The sequence below is a fragment of the Lynx canadensis genome, chromosome D3 (assembly GCF_007474595.2).
Source record: "Lynx canadensis isolate LIC74 chromosome D3, mLynCan4.pri.v2, whole genome shotgun sequence".
Classification (NCBI taxonomy): domain Eukaryota; kingdom Metazoa; phylum Chordata; class Mammalia; order Carnivora; family Felidae; genus Lynx; species Lynx canadensis.
In genome coordinates, this window is record NC_044314.2 from 47058113 (window position 1) to 47075703 (window position 17591).

Here is a 17591-nt window from a genome sequence, read left to right on the forward strand (position 1 = left end):
TTTGGGACATGCTTGCAGCCAGGGATACCTCCAGTATCTACTGTTCCCTTTGTCCCCAAAACAATCCATGCATTATGCCAATTTTTGCTTTGTCCCAGATCAATTTCACTTAAAATATTAACTGCAGAGGTTAACTGGGTATGTGTATGTATCTAGGGTTCTGTGCAATTGGATGAGAGACAGAGAGACAGAGAGAGAGGGAGAAAATGAGAGCAGGAGAGGGAAAGGGAGAGAGAATGAAAGAGAGAGATGGAGAAAGAGAGGGAGCTTGTACTAAATGAATGGTATTCAGTTTTAAATGAAGTCTCTCAATTAGCATTGAACATTTTTTTAAACAATCAAGATATTAAAGCTAGAAAGAAGTTAATGAGCCTATGGAGAAAGTAACTTCTAAAGATCATTTTGTGCTTGGGATGGTAATTGCTTTATGACATTTTGATGTCATTACAACATGAAATTAGGAGGGCAAAATGTTTCCAGAGTGTTTCTTTGGATACCCTGTTAGGAAGCTATTAAACAGCAAGATTATACCGGCAAAATGATTTCAGTGTGTGCCTTCGGATACCTGCTTTGCAAACCATCATGAACTGAAGCTACAATGCAAAATGATTCCAGTGTGTGTCCCTGAGAAGGCGCCCACTCCAGTGCTGTTATGTTCAAATGGCAGTGGAAGATTAAACTTGGAAGCAAGAACGTGTTGGGGGTGGGGGAGAAATTGGTGTAGATTAGTCTCAATTATGATGTCAAAATGAAATGAGACAATCGCTAAGCGTTAGGATTGAACTTCAACCCCCTAGAACCAAGCACTGTGTGAGCCATGATGTTCATGAGATGCTGAGACTTTCTACTTCTTCTCACTACAACAGTGACGTCCTTTGTTGAAGGACTAAAGCTGCCTTATATAATAAGAAGGTGCAAAACAATATGGCTTATGGTAAGGAGGAAGGTCAGTTTATAGCTGGAATTTTAAAACTGCACACATATAAGAAAAAATGAAAAGCAAAAATTCAAACCTCAAGAAGAAATTCTTTTGCTCTTGTACCCAGAAATTATAAATAATAGTCTACAAAAGAGGCTGCCTTTAAAAAAAAGTCTGAAACATACCCAAGAATTACAACCAGGCACACACCAATATTCTGTTTTCTTCATAATCTCTACTTTTCCCCCCAGATGTTGTCTCCTGCTGTGCAATCTTCACATCCAAAGAGGCACTAAGAAGCTGAACATCTGGGACGCTCCATTATAGGAGTTAGTGCTCAGAGAAAAAGAGGGCTGAAATAACTAATGTTCCTTTCTGTCAGTCCATAAAACCATACTTACTTTTCAGATGTTCGCCAGTAGGTCAGGGTCTTATAAAATTTAACATACTTAAACGTCTCTTGGCCCATATCTTTCATGCTTATCAGTGGGTTAATTTGAACTAAGGGTAATGCTTGATGCGTATAGTCAGTACATTTGTATGTGTGGATGGATATGTATGTGTGCTTCTGTGTATGTGCTACCATGGCTTCAAAACTATGATTGCTGTAGATATAGTTGTTATGGTAAGAAAATGTATAGCCTGTACTCAGTACTCGAGTAGCCTGCACTCCGCAATAAAGAAATAAGACATTGGTTGAGATTGATATCGCCCATCACAAACAGAGTGGGAAAGTTGGTTCTCATAGGCCCCTAACAGCAGAATGCCAATGGAACCATTAGGCACCATGCCTACCTTCTCTTTTCATGATACCACATGCATTTTCCCCAAACCCTCTCTTCCTTTCACAATTATGTAAAGAGGTGTGGAATCGGCATCATCAAACAAGAGAATGACCTAGGTACGGATGATCTCCTTGATAGTGGGCCCGTGGTCTTTCTACATCAAAGACATTGGGGACAAGGAGGTCTAAACATGTTTTCTGTCTTATTCTCCAAAATTCCTGCTTTTACCCAATTCTGTTTTGTTTTAAAACCAAATGATTGTGGTTTCATATTAGCTGGACATTGATCAGAATAAAGAAAGAGAAGGAGCCCTATCCAATTTCAATGGTATAATTTGGGATTTCTCTTAATTTTAGGCCTATTGGTAGCAACTTGGAGCTTTGCTTCTATTTGGGGAAAATGCCCTGTTGGGATAAATTTATGAGGTTTCCTCTGACTGCATAGACCTTGCTCCATGATGCTATCAAAGCTCTCAGTGAAGTTTGAATTTCAGTTATTTGCTCTTTATGTATTTTATAAGCTCTTTGGAGAATGTGGAGTCATAACTGCTCAGTATTATTATTAAGGTTATTATATGCATATGCACTGCCACTTAGTTTTGAAAAGTAAATATTTGTGCTAATTATATCAGTGTCATCCACTGTGCTAATTATATCAATATCAACATGTTGATATTAATATAATTAATTAGCACAAAGATTTACTCTTCAAAATACATGGCAGTGCCTCTGATTCATTTGCTGTGAGGGGAGCATGAGTGAAGTACAATTCCATAACACTATATTTAGGCTCTGATATGCAATCAGCTTTAATAATTACCTAATACTGTAGGTGGCCTTAGACAAGTGAAATGGTTTTTTCAGGGTTGCCTGGGAATTGGATGCAAAGATGAAAATATCCGAGTAGCTTTCTCCCAACATTCTACTTGGTCATTAACCAACTATCCAAGTACAGAGCTGCTCCTAATTAACCCTGAAGACCTCGACAGAAAGGTAGGTGGAATGAATTAAAGTGTTGAAACATAGAAAGAAAATAATTGTCCTGACTTAATTGTTATTATTAAACAATATTGTGCTTGGTACATTTTAAATGGAAAAACCACCCAGCAATAAGAATCAGAAAGGGGAAAAGAAAGAGCATGAGTCATAAGCCACCAGAGCAGTGAGCAGATTTTAATTGGAGGCTATGCATTATGTAAAAAGTTCCTGGTAATCATATGAATGACAAAGACATTATAATAACAGTTAACAACTATTGTTTTTATTCTATGCCAGAAATACTTTGAAGCGTTTGCTATTATTTCATTCAGTGAACTCAACTCCATGAAGAACAATTACCCTTGTTTCATACAAGGGGAAACTGAGGCTCAAGAAGTGCAAATAATCTGGCCCTGTCACATAGCTGGTGAGGGAGTGTGTCTAGACTGGTGCTCAGTCCTTGCCCCACTAATCTCTGCTGTGTTCCTAACGGACACACAACTAATTACGCAGGAAGAGATGCCCCAGGAGCATTTGAAGGATAGCTCCTTACACTTATTTTACTGGGACAGGGAAGAGAGGTTGCCTTGAAGCATACGTTTCCCAAGAAGACTATATCAGGGCTGTCTAGAAAGAAGCACAAGTCTCAACTACCTCTTGACCGGAAAGTTAGCAAAAATAAGGCTTAAGTACAACCAATTCTCTTTTCTGGATTCATAAGCCAATATACAGAATGCCAGGAGATATTTAAAATGCCAAACCTCCAAATTTTTATTAGCAAGGTCCTGATGTTAGGCCAATTTAGAAAAATAGATTTTTATAACCAGATCTTTGGGACACCCTCATCCTGATACAAATGCGGAAAAAATTGAAACCCAAATTTGGTGAGAGAACAAGGCTGAAGATTCCAGAAAGAGCAAAGAAAAAAAAAAGGCCAGAGCTTCGGACCCCACTTCTGTGTTCTCTCTGCCAGGCCACATGGCTTCTGTTGACCCTCCTCTGCAGGACTGGCCCAATGTTGTTGAAGTCTCCCCCAAATTTATGTGTAAACCTCAGAAATGCTCTTATGTTCTTCAGTCAAATAATGAGAAGAAAGAAATTAAGAATTGCATTTAAGTGCAAGCATCACTACTCCTGCCATTTATTCATCGATTTGGCCACCATTTTCTAAATCTTTGAATGACTCATTCATTATCTTAGAAATCTCCTTGCGTGAAAAAAAAATCAGTTGATATCATCCCATGTAAACAAGTTTCCGTCTTTGCTTGTGATGTTACTTTTTGCTCTTTTAAATTTTTGAGTATCATCTATTGCCATTTCAGCTAACCTTGATGAGACACATCTCCAGAGATAGTAGAAACACGAGAGAGACAGAAGGCAGAAGACATGGAGAAGATACAGATCCAGGAGTACCATTCTACTTTTCCATGACTGCCCCTCCAACCTCTTGTTGGTTTCCCAGGCCAGTAGTTAAAGACTTGGTGCTTGATGCCTATGCATGTAGGTAATGTCCCTTCTCTACAAATGTAATGATGTCTACTTCAGTATGACACAATTCCTTTCTTCTCCCGTGGCCCCTCCCACAGTGGCTTTAGTTTTCTCTTCTCAGAGCTTCACACCTGTCATCCCACATTTTACGCATCCTCTTCCACCTCTTCTCTTGCCTCAAGGCTTCTGTCTCCACCCTGTCCAGGTTCTGACATTCAAGAACAAACTTGTTGGCCCTGCGTGTTCCTCCCCATACATCCCTCCATCCCTTGCTTACTTTTCTTTATTTCATGACAGATTTTTTTCTACATTTAGAGGGCACTGCCTTCAACGAAGCACTTGTAAGTATTATAACACATTGAATTCATGTTTTTGTTTCTTTCCCCATGGAATTCACAGGGTTCATGGTCATCGTCAGAGTCAGCACTTAAGAGAGCTTTTCATCTTCCAAGAACTCCTGAATTAATGGGCTTGAATATGAGGCTCTTCTGGTCAGGTAGCTAAGTGCATTAATTAAGCTCCATGTGCTTTGTTTCAGGAGAGGGTCACAGACAGATTTATCACTTCCTTTGATTTACTTCAACCGGTTTTTGCCTTCTTCTCTCTTCAAAAGCTATAGTCCACAACAGACGTGTTTTGTTTTTTTTTTTTTTTTGCGATGGGGGGGGGGCACGTGAAAGGAGTACATTTTCTGGTGGAAAATACTTTGTTTCGTGCCATGACTCCTATAATGTCTGTAATTAAGTCCTAAAGAGAAACCAAACTTTTGAGAGCTTCCAATGACCCAACATTTGCCTTTTCTCTCTACATCTTTCTTGCCACTGAGTTTCTCTGGAGCAAATTCAGCTCTTCCTTTGTGCTCTTTCTGTAGAAGTCCTCACTTACATCCTGTCTCCATCTATTTGTCCCTGTTCCAAGCCTCTTTCTCCTTCTTGCAGTGGGTCCTGGTCCTCTGCTTGGTCTCTTGGATTAGAAAAAAAAGTGTCCTTTAGAAAGAAACTCCAAAATGTCCTACAACAGCACAAAATGTGCCTCAGAGAAGTACAAGTAGGTCTCTGTCCCATCCACTGTCTCTCCTTCTCCCCATTGTGATCTGAATGCTGTTCCCTCCTTGGCCTGCTCCCTCCCTTTTCTTTTCTTTTCTTTTCTTTTCTTTTCTTTTCTTTTCTTTTCTTTTCTTTTCTTTTTTTCCTGTATTGTCCTTCTTCCTTACATTCCTCCTTCCTCTCTATTTTCCTTTTTCTCTCTATTTCTTCCTTCTTGTCTTCCTTCCTCCTTTCCTTCTGAAAGTGAGTGTCTGACCTGTTCAGTAATTTGTGACTACAGACAGAAGTGGTCAGAGTGGGTTTTGAACACCAAACTGAGAGACTCAAAGGCCTTTTGTTTTTCAATTTTGAAAGAAGCTGATGTGGTCATTTCTATAAGACTTGGATCTTTGATAAACAATTGGTTGTCTTATACATTCCCAGAGAAAATCATGCACCCTCCCTACATTCCATTTCCTTCATATGTAAAGCAGAGGGGTTAGTTTAAGCTCAGAAGATTTTCTAGTTTAATTGAAACCTGTAGGCATCAGAATTAGAATGTGAACCTCAGACTGTGTATCCTTAATAAGAGGATAATAATAACTGCTCCCTAAGTTTGGGGTGATAATTAAATTAGACAATGTACATAAGGCCCAGCATGGGTTTCTTACACATAGTCAGAACATAATAAGAGGTAGATACCATTTATATATTGTGAAACTATAATGGCCAAGCACTGTGCTAGGTACTCAAACCTCCAATTCTTCATTTAGATCAGCAGGGAGAGAAGAGGTCACCCACAGTGTCATTTACATTCTATGTAAATAATAATATCCTAACCCCCCAAAATATTCCTGAGATGCCTTTCAGCATAAGTAACTGAAGGCAAAGGGGATATTTTGGGGCTAGAATCTTCCCATGCCTCACAAATAATGCTTATAGGCAGTAACCAAAGGGGCCCTGCTCATAATATCCTTTCCTGGAAAAACATCCAAGGTTGGACCATTTCCACAAATAGGACCAGGAAAATTCCCATGGTGCTGAAGCACTTGTTTCCCGGGGGTTAGTGGGTCAACGACTGCTCCCTTTTCCCAGTGGAAAAGTGCAAGTTATCCCACGGGCCACAGAGCTGAAGGAGCATTGATGTGGTGTGTGGGAAAGAGCACAGATTGGATGAGAAGACCTGGATTCTCCTCTCAGCTCTGCCACCAGCCTGGTGAGATTCTGGGAAAACTACTTCACCTGCCTGGCTAGATGGCTCATTCACCCTCTCATGCCCTAGAATTGCCTGAAGAATTCCAAAAACAATACCAATTCCTGGGCCCTTCCCCACAGTTTCTAATTCAATGACTCTGGACTGAAACCCAGCATCAGTATTTTTGGAAAGCCTGCCAGGTGATTCTAATATGCAGCCACAGTTGAAACCACTTGGTTAGACTATAATTCCATAACCCAGATGAATCTAAATCTACTGTTGTCTAAATACCTACAGCATTGAAAACGAAACCTGGGTTGTATAATGTACTAGGTTGTAATGGAATGTTCTTTTTCATAAGGCCTGCCCAGTTTTCTTCTTTGGTAGAGAATTAGCATTGATTTGTGCATCTGATAAATCATTCTTATGTGCCTACTATGTTCAAGGTGCTTGGAAATACCACCCAGCTGCTTGATTCATGCAGACTCAATTGCTTAGAAGAGCAAAAGTTTCCCCTTATCCAATTCACTTAATCCTCTGGGAAATGGTCAGAAGCTCAGAGTACTTTTCCATCTGGAAAAATCACTGGGGAGAAGGCCTGTGCTGCTGTAGCTGACAAAGAATTTGGCTGGCCTCCCTCTCTTTGCTGATAGCTGCCCAGGGACTGGGTGAGAATCATCCTCTGCTTGTACCCTGAGCTTTATCCTTTCTGTCCCAGGTTGCCCTCACAGATCCAGAAGATGATGGAAACTATAATCAGAGAGCTAGAAAAGAGTGAAGTGAAGCTAGAGATAGGCCCTTAGCTTTTGCTGACTGAGAGAGAAGGCAGAACACTGAGGCACTCAAAAGATTTGTATCCACATAAGATGTAAAGATGCCTCTTTCAAAGATGTTCAATCTAAATCCAAATATCTATTTATAGCCTACCTCTTTCCAGAAAAGATTTGAGGCAAAGGATCAAAACGTGGCTAGACACCAAAGCGGGTTTTCCTCAGATAGAAGGCAGGTTGGTAAGCCAGTCCTTACAACTCTTCTAGAAGAGTAGCCCTGCTGTCTCCATCTGTCAAATGTCTGTGTCCCATTGTAGATTCTCTGCTTATGTTGCTAATTTTTACCTTCAGGAACTCTCAAACAACCAGGCTTTCTTGAAAGTTATTGAATATTACCATAATGGAGCTACACATATTCTTGGGAGCAGGAACAAGAATGTGTCATCAAGTCAGAATACAGGCAAAGAACATGAAATCGAAGAAGAGGGAAATGCCCTCAGAAGACCACCTTGTCCTTGTACCCCCAGGATAAATAGGCCCTCCTCGGTAAATCAACTGTAATTGAGGGCAAGACATTTCAAACATTATTTTTACATGAAAGCAAACACAGATATATGTTAAGTAAAATGCATAAGTCCCATAAATTATTAAGACAAACTCCAATATTTCAAGTGCATTTCTTGCCCCAGTTCTGGGATCAGCACCATCAAGTGAGCACATAGATGACCTCTAAGGCCCCTTCTGGGATTGTTACCACAGTGCTGGGCACTTTTCTGTATTTGATTGCCCTCCATGATATCAGACTTCTAAAAGTGATCAGTCTTGTGCTGATTTTTTAAAATAATTTCTTTCATTTTAAGTTTATTTATTTATTTCCAGAGAGAGAGAGAGAGAGGGTGTGTGTGCCTGCATGCGGTGGGGAGGAGCAGAGAGACAGGGACAAAGAGAATCCCAAGCAGGCTCCTCACTAAGTGCAAAGCCTAATGAAGGGTTGATCTCACAACCGTGAAATCATGACCTGAGCCGAAATCAAGGGTCAGTTGCTCAAGGACTGAGGCACCCAGGTACCCCAGTCTGATGCTGATTTGAATAACAAAGTCTAGATTGACTTGGCTTGCTTGTGGTTGGCGATGTGTGAGAACTTCTGGTATTATCAACCTCTGTGTGTGTGTTGATCTAATTTCACTAACTGAAATCATCTCTCCCGGAGAGCAAAATTCATGACTTTTGGGTCCCCAGTAGTAGAACTGAATATTTGTTTCATGAATGAATTCTTGGCCTTGCCTTCTCTCTAGGGGAAATGAAAAGAGGTCCCCACAAAGAGTGCCACTTTATCAATTCAATCAGTATCAGAGCATCACTTCAATTTCAGTCTGCCTAAACCACTTTTGCTTCAGAATGATGGTGAAAATGTACTTGAAGGCATTTATCTGGATAATGGATGAGAGAGATGGTAAAAACTTGAGACATTTCAGGAAAAGAGCACTTTCTGAAAGACTCAGTAATTTTTAGGAGAACATCACCTCAAATATTTTCCATGCTAAGTAATGTCAGATTTTATTGCACTTTTTTTCCTAACTTAAAAAAAAAGAAAGAAAAAAAGAAGTGCCATCACCCACAAGTGAATGAGTGATGTCTTCTCCCTGAGTTTTTTCAAAAAGTCCCAGGGAAGTTATTTTGAAAGAGACTAAAACTAATCAATAAAGGAAAGCCTCTGCTTCTGTTGTAAATCTGATCCAAATCTTGTTACTGTGTTTTCCCACTGACGTTGTTCTGTTTTATGGAAATCCCTCCTATAGCACTTCTTCCCTGTTTGCGGGGAACAGGAATAAAACTGTTCATCTGGCCTTTGGCACATTCTTCTTATGAGACCGAAGGAGGTAAGGGCTTGCTGAACGTGTCCCTTTAAAGTAGAGAAATGTTTCACTTGGCATTTCTGCTCTTTTAACTCGAGGTCATTGACATAGAGGGCTTGATTGGGAGCAGCAGCTGTAAAGGAGGGAAGAAGTGCATCCTGTGCTACTTTGGGCCCCTCCTCCCTCCACCTTAGATTTTGAGCTCACTGCATTCAGTGACATGTGATATGCTCAAATCTCTTTTCTTGGCCAGGTCAGTCCTGAGCGTATTGTGCCACCATGGGAGTCTAGAAGAAAAGACTCCCATGGTTTCCTGATACTCTGTCCTCTGGAGCTCTCAAGCTCCTGGTATCCTGACGGAATGTTCTCTGATTGCAGAAGATTCCTGTTTAGCCCCTTCTCTCTGCATGTGCGCAAAGATGTTCCTCATTCTTTATCCCCTGGGAACAAGCTTGACATTCAGAAAAGACATGAGCTACCTTCTTGCTAAGGACAGTCTTAGAAAGCTAACTGTCCCCCAAGAATCAGAAAAACCAAAAGAACCGCTCAGTAAACACCATTGCAAAGTAGGAAAGGGTACCAGCCTTGGTAGTGTTCAAATGCCCTGAGCTGGGTCAGCTGATGGGGCTCTCAGCCAATGCCAGATGATGGGGAGTTTTATGACAGTGACACCCGGCGACTGAAACGGATGAAGTTTCTCAGTTCATTGCACCAGTGCTAAACTCCAGGCAGGAGAATCGCAGCTCCAGGTCTTTACTGCTGCCTCGAGAATGCCATTGACCGACAAGGAGGTGGTCTGCTGATCAGCGACTAGATAGCGTGGATGGACCCCCAGTCATTTCCATCTGGCATTGACGTGTCCTGCTGCAATGTTAGTAGGGTATGCCCTTGATTCCCGAATCCCCCATGTTTAAGACTAAGTAACAAGTTGGAGCATTGAATAATTCTAGGAGAGACTAGAGTGCTGGCTACATTTCCTGTCCTGACTCCCTTCCTGAGCAAAGGTTCAAAGCACAAACCTAGTGCCCTGTCTTTGACAAGCTCAAGGCTCCCGGAGGTCTGGAGCCCTATCAAGGACTAGAACTTAATTGGCCCTCTTTTCATCCACTTTCTGACTCAAGTTAATCAGGGTTTCATTAACCTCAGCAAATGGGTTAATTAAATGTGGTTAATTAGATTTGGTTAAAACGTGTAAATTAAACTGATTTCATCAGTAGCTTTTCCTACCATACCAGATCTTGGCATTAGAAACCAATATCTATAAGTCTCCATCAGATTGGAAAATGGGGTTTCCACTGAGGCAGGCACAGGTCCTAAATGAGATGCGGTCAATTCTCTGGGTGCTAACTTGAGGAGCAATGGTCCAAGATGACCTAATGGTCTCTGGACCTGGACATGCTGTTCCCAGAGCAGTCTTTTGAAAGTGTGCCCTTCCATGTCTTTTATCATGCCATTTACGGTGTTGTTCATCTGGGGGAAGAATCTGTCCACACACAGGGCTGCTTCCAAATGGTACCTAAGCTAGCAGGTCACAACTACTCAGCAAGAGTCTTACTTACTGCCCCCCCCCCACCAGACCCGCCCAACCTCAGAACAGACTGCTGCTGCACGAGCCAAGCGGAAGCTCATGTTTTAAGCAGTGCTAATTGGAAGTGAACATCTTATAAATAATCCATGCCCACAATCTTTGACGTGCATATACATTCAGCAAACCAAACCCAGCAGATTACATTCAGAGCGGTTCAGGAGGAAGGCCTGTGACATCCGTGGCCTGTCAGTGCCCATACAGACAAAGGGATGCACAGGGAGGCTGGGGTAGTGTTCTCTTCCCCTCCTTCAATTATACATCCTGTATTCACTGGGTTGTGTGTTCTAATAAAATATGTAGAATTTGGGTGTAGGTATCTTTTCTCTCTCTCTCTCAAAAGTGAACAGGATGAGAAAAAGAGAACTGGGTTTTGGGGGGCCAAGGCAGGTCTGAGTAATTGGAACCAATTAACTTAAGTGAAAATTTCTGAAGCTGTATTTCATGTGAGTGTTTGGCATTTTCAGGAGAAGGCTGTAATTATGTTGCTTGGAAAAATAATTGGTGGTTTGGAGCCACGCAGATGTACAGTGCCCCTGAAAAGAGATGCATTTTCTGAGAATGATAGGAAATGTGGTGATTCTTAGGACCCATTCCCCAAATTCCTTTTATACTTATTTTGTCTCTTGCATCTGTTCCTTCAAAACCACAAGAGCTTAGCATAGTTCTGCAGTGCTGTTCGGGGAGTGAGGTGGGGGAGCTAGAGCTGAATTTTCCATATTCATGCCCTCAAATAGACCCTCAGAGGTCCCCTGTGGGAGGGAAAGGGAAACTCAAGCCCGGTACAATAACATACGCTTCTGGGGTCTCCACGCTCCTCAAATCTATTTTTAAAAGCGTGCTTTAGTAAATTATATATAACATATAGCCCATCATGAATGTATGTGTACAAAATGATGAAATGGAATCACTTCAGGTTGTGAATGTCATTCAGTTCCTTCCTTCATCCAAGTTAGCATCAAAGGTGAGCCACACAGCCTTGCCTCAAGACTGGGCCCCTGTGATGTGCAGGTCACATCACTTGTCTCCCCATGGGATTTAAAAAAAATTTTTTTTTCAGAGCCATGGCATGCATGGGCCCTTGGGGACCCTGGAGACCACCACGTTAGTAACAGATGCCTTGTCTGCATTCCGCGGCATCGAGAAGTCATGGGTACCTAGAAACCACCCTTGTCAACCCATTCACGAAACCATGGGTCTGATTTCTCAACTCCTACTCTCGAGGATGAGGAATGCATGGAACAGTTTGAAACTGAATTCCTCAAAGTCACACTGGAGTTTGTAGCAAAACAACAACAACAACCAAAAAACAACACAAAAAGGTGTTTCGTGCCTGGCTCCCCAACACCCCATAGGAAGGAAAGCAGATGCTTCTCTCAGCCACTCCATTTATTTCATCTTCCGGAAGGTCTGGCGGTTTCCCCTGCGGAAACTCCTTTTGAACAGGGCTACCACCTCTATATGAGCCTTTGGTTATTTGAGGGCCACTACACTGGATGGAGTCACAGAGTTTCCTTCATTCAATTCTCCTTGGCCGGCCCACAGAGGCAACCTGTGTCCAGGGCCACATCCAAGCCATGGGAACAGAAACTGGGAGAAAAGTGAGATTTCCATCTGTGGACATTTATCAGGAACTGACCAAGGAGGCTGTGAAACACTAACGTCTACAAGGACGAGTTGACGAATTCAGAAAGAGCCTTTAAAGCTCCTCCAAACCTGGAAATCCCCTAAGCAGTGTCCAGTCTGAAGTCAGCCTGAACTGAAATGTTGGAGAGGAAGTGGCATGTCTGTCCCTCTCTCGCACAGAGTGCTTCGCTGAGGATGAAGAAATGGGGCTGCAAGACAGAGAGGGAGCCTCCCGACTGATGACCCGACCGTCACGAAGGTTGTAGCATGACCGCGACAATTCCCGGCACAGTCTTCCTTGGCTGGAGTGGCCAGAAACCACACTGGTTGTGCTTAACTGGCCAGGAGGCATGGAAGGAAGTCGGGCGAACTAAGCAGGCAGTATTCCTGAGCTCAACAAGGCTGTCGGCATTTGCTTGCTGGCCACTAGACAGCAAAATACCATAAGGCAAGATCATGAAGTAAAAGAAAACGTATGCATTTTGAAACCAAATGAAATACTCTGGGCTAAGTTCCAGGGCATAGTCCTAAATTCTTCTTTTGAGGGGAAGAGAGGGCTAAATTTCATTAGCTAAAATCCTTTAAAGCATCATTTATATGCAGTTTTTGGAAACGAAGAATTTGCCTTTTAATGACAAATCTGCATTTCATCATAAAGATGGAACATGACGTCCTTGGCTTGGTTATTCTCTGGAGGAGTAGGCTCTTGTTTGCACAGTGTGTTTAGAATAGAGCAGAGGCAAAGACCACAGCAAATTTATTTCAGGCGCAAGAGAGTGGATGCGTATAAACATAGGAAGCTGGAGCCATGAACAATGTAGCTTCTATTCCAAGTGGTCCAAATCCCATTTAACCAGACTCTAGAAACAATTGCAGTATTCTGTTGTTTCCAATTGCAACTCTGAAGACAGGACAAGTCACAAATATAGAAATATTTTAGAATGACTGAAAAAAAATTCACGTTTTGATAAGGTGGGCCCAACATGTCGGAAGCATTGTGTTAGGAGCAGTTAATGTCAAAAGCAAGTTTAAGTACTTAAATAATGGGCAATGGGAATGATTTGGGTATTCTATGCTATTACAGTGCTTCAAAATCCAGTGCCTTTAAAACTGCATAATAAAATGATATTTATAGCCTAATTGTATAGTGCCTTTTTTCAGATCGTGGACGAAGCAAGTTACAGTAGTTTTACAAGCTACTATAAAGAATAACTAAGGCAGGCTACAGTGTTCAATACTGATTGAAGAACACCTCAGGCGTGTGTGTGGTCAAGCATAACCATAACCAGCTTCACTCATCACAATGCATGCTGAGGTCACTGGTCTTGTGTAAGGAACTGGATTTGTACCCCTTCAGGGATGTGGGACCTTCCACCATCACCATGAGAGGACACGAAGAGAGAGCTAGAACAAGTACCTGTGGTTGGAACTGGATATTTTCACGTGAAATAGCCAGGTAATAAAGGCAAAACTATCAGTGGCAGAGACTGAACCATCTCCTAGCACCAGCGAGTTCATATTCCCAAACACTTTTGTACGAGGAGAGCTTTTAGCACCAAGGCAGTTCAGAGTGGGTACGTATGTTCCACATTCTCTTTTCTCTCCTTTGTGTTCTGTGGTTATCTTGGAGACCACATGGTAAAAAAGGAGGTGACAAGAGATGGGAGAGACCTGGGTGGTTTCATGGCACAGAGCCTCATGCCACCCCCTAAACCATAGAAGACTGTGACAGGAGAAACAAGAAGTCTTTATTATGTTAAGGTGCTGAAATTGTAGGGTTTGTTTTAACAGAGTCACTTATCCTAATACAGTACCTCATCCTGGATCAATGAGATAATTAATTCAAATAGCCTCTTTGCCTAAAACCTGGACAGAGCCTGAAAGAGACTGAATGCAAGTCAAGGTATATTGACCAAGTGCTGTTCCATGTACAACACAGCTGAATATGGCAACTATTTTCTCAGTCATTCCTCAGTTTGCTTCTACCATTCTTTACAGAGAGTAACATTTCATGACCCTGAACAAACAATCCTGATAACTAAGTCAAAATAAGCCTCCAGTTCCTCTCCATGCGTGCACATGTGTGTTCCTCACACATACACGCACATGTATGTGAACATGTGGTTTTAGTTGCCCTTCAGAGTCTTTGCCTTGGGACAAGGTTCATACATTCATGACTTACCAGAGGGGCCAGTTACATACTTCCAGGGAATGCTTTGAGAAATAATTCCCCAAATTTAAACTTATGACTTGACTGTAAACATTGGGGTACAAAAGTCATAGAGGATATTAAAACACAATTCTTATTCTTTTCAGAGGGAATCATACTAAAATTATTCTCCTGGCAACGCCTGGGTGGCTCAGTCAGTTGAGTCTGACTCCTGATTTTGGCTCAGGTCATGATATCACAGTTTGGGAGACTGAGCCCCAAGTCGGGCTCTGTGCTCACAATGTAGAGCCTGCTTGGGATTCTCTCTCTCCCTCTCTCTCTGCCCTCCTCTGTGTTCTCTCTCTAAAAAATAAGTAAATAAATAAATATTTTTTAAAAAGTAAAAAAAAAGTTATTGTCCTGAACAGTCAAGCTCAGAGATGGTCAACGGAAGCCTCATCCACAGCAAGAATAAGGACTTGATCCTCAGTAGTGCAAACAACACCTACCACTCCTCTACTATCCCTCAAGCTAAAACCACAGCAAGTTTGCATTTAAACGATTCGAAATGCCACATACATTCAATTCTGTGCCTGGGCCAGGCAGCTCCCAAGGCAGATGGTGCACAGTGTTTGAAAACTTGGTATTATTTAAATGAAACAAGCATCCCATTGCTCTCGATCATACTGAACAATGAAGATTTCACACCCAGCGATTCCATCGGTGGAGCTCCCTCTGTCTCCATTTGCAGCATTGGACAGATAAATAAATAGTCTTTAGATCACGTTATCTGCCTGATGTTGCTTACACAGACAGAGATTCTAACGATCAAGTTGGTTAGTGCTGGGTCATTATCATCTTCCTCTGAGACCTGCTGTTGCAGGGAGAAGTGTGCAGTATGCTGTGATATGACTTTAAGAAAGTATTAACGCGCCTAAGATGACTTGGAATTGCCAGCCTTCCGGGTTGTGGTGGGGACACTGGAAGGAATAAACGAACATTTCCAGGAGATTACAGATATCGCAGGGGAAATTGTTAGCATGCACACAGACTGACTTTAGACACCTGCAAAGAGCGGAATCATTGCAAAAGAAGGGGAAGGAAAAGATAAAGCCAGAATGCTGTAGTCCGTTTGGAATAATAGCACCCTTTCCTTCTGACACGCCTCTGTACCATTTTCCAGGTTCTCTCCCTGACTGGGTGTCTCACTTCCATCTGGCTCATACTGGCTTGCCTTATTTGCTGAAGAACCTTGGTGATATGCTGCAAATGACTTGGTTTCTGTGCTTTAAAAAAAAAAAAAAAAAAAGGCTGAGAGCAGGAGGGCTCAACCCTGTATTCATCTCCAGAAACCATTCCCACCTCTCAGTAGGACAGATCCTGACCTTAATTCGTCTCTTGGTGATCTGTCCTCTACCCCTTTGGCACTTGAGATTCACACTCCACACTTTTGCTAATTCTTAGGAGAAAGACATTTATCAGGACAAAACAGGAATCTAAACTCCCAAAGGCTTACATGGGCAGTCATCACGTTGGCTTGCTCTCTGCTCTGAAAACAATGACTTCTGGATAGCATGGGCAGAAGTGACAGGAGCCTACAAGAACCAGGCTGTGACAGCCAGGAAGCTACTGTGTGTTACCACAGAATCCACCAAGGGGAAAAACTTTGAAACATTTTAAAAATGCAGGTGCACAAATTACTCATGCCAGGAGCGGCAGTGGCACTTTGTAATAAAATCTTATGTTTATTTTCCACTGTTGAATACACATACCTTAGTGTTCCCAGAGAGAGAAGCCTGCAATGCTATCCAATGAACAGTTTGCAGATGGATTAAATACATGTACCAATGAAATAAAACGTGCAGATTTGGGGCTTTTTGCCTCCTACCTTTGCTCTGGGCCCAGAGCTCCCCAATGATGACACGGGAGGTTTGTGCAAAGATCTGAAGTTGAGAAGGATTAGTTTGAGAGTCAGATGGAAAAGGACACAAATGAAAATACTTCTGCATGAGCCTGACAACCAAAACTTAGCAATGAGTGATTTCCTAGCTTTGGAGCCTGTGATAAATGATAGCAAATGAAGGAAGTTTCCAATGGTTTCAAGGCGGGCAGGGCAATGGCCAGCGAAACACGGTGGGATTTGTCAGTCAACAGGACTTCCTGGTTCTCATGGAAGCTTCGAGGGGGGGAGCACGGGATATATATAAGGGGTTCTCATGGAAGCTTCGAGAGGGGGGAGCACGGGATATATATAAGGGTCTTTGTTGTTAATACTTTTTCTGACGCATAAAGTCTGCAGGGGTAAATCTTCAAGTTACTGCTTCCTGAGAATGCATTCATTTGAGCCAAAATTTATTTCAAGCCTAATCAATTGAATAGCACTATTATTGGCACAGTGTAGGGATGACAAATTGTACAAGACAAGGTGCCAGCACCCACTGCACTAATTATCTAGAGGCACTCACAGGCCATACGATGTACAGGAGAATGATATGAGATATGCAGACCATAAGCTCTGTAGAGGAAAGAGAGAGGTCCCTCTGGCTAAGATGATCAGAGAGGAGATCAGGAGGGCAAGCCAGGCCCCAGGCTGTAGGTATGATGCATGACCCAGTGCTTAGGGAGAGGCGTGGAGAGCCCGGGCTGGAAGGATGGGAAGATGTCCCCAATTGCTGTCCAGGATTTGGTTAGGAGAGGGGAGGCCAAGAGTCCCAGAAATGCACGTGGATGTGCTGCTGTCCTGGCCCAGAGACATAACCTATGATTTCCAGGCCTCTTCATTCCACACACTGCCATTTGGCCCCCTGGGTTTCTGTTATTGCTAGGTCCAGCCAGCTTTCCCTGGGAGTCCCTCAGATGGCTATTCCAACAGGTAACGAAAAATCCAGAAGACATGTTGACTAAACACCATTTTGCACACCACACACACACATACCAGTGCTACGCTGGCCACTGCCCACCCACTCCACCATCAGCATGTCTGGAGCTAGGCAGCCAAGGGAGTCAATTTCTTTGGGAAGAGAGGAGAGCACATTCCAGCCCACTGTGAAGGGAGTTAATATTCTGGTGTGCCTATTATTCAAGAGACGAAGGGAGAAGAGGGCACAAAAACAAATCTCTTCGTGTCAGAAATCCTAACGAGGATGCACAATGGCCTGCTTTCCCCCAGCGTGGTGACAGAATTTGCATCTGCCACAAAGGGGAGCCCGATCTCCT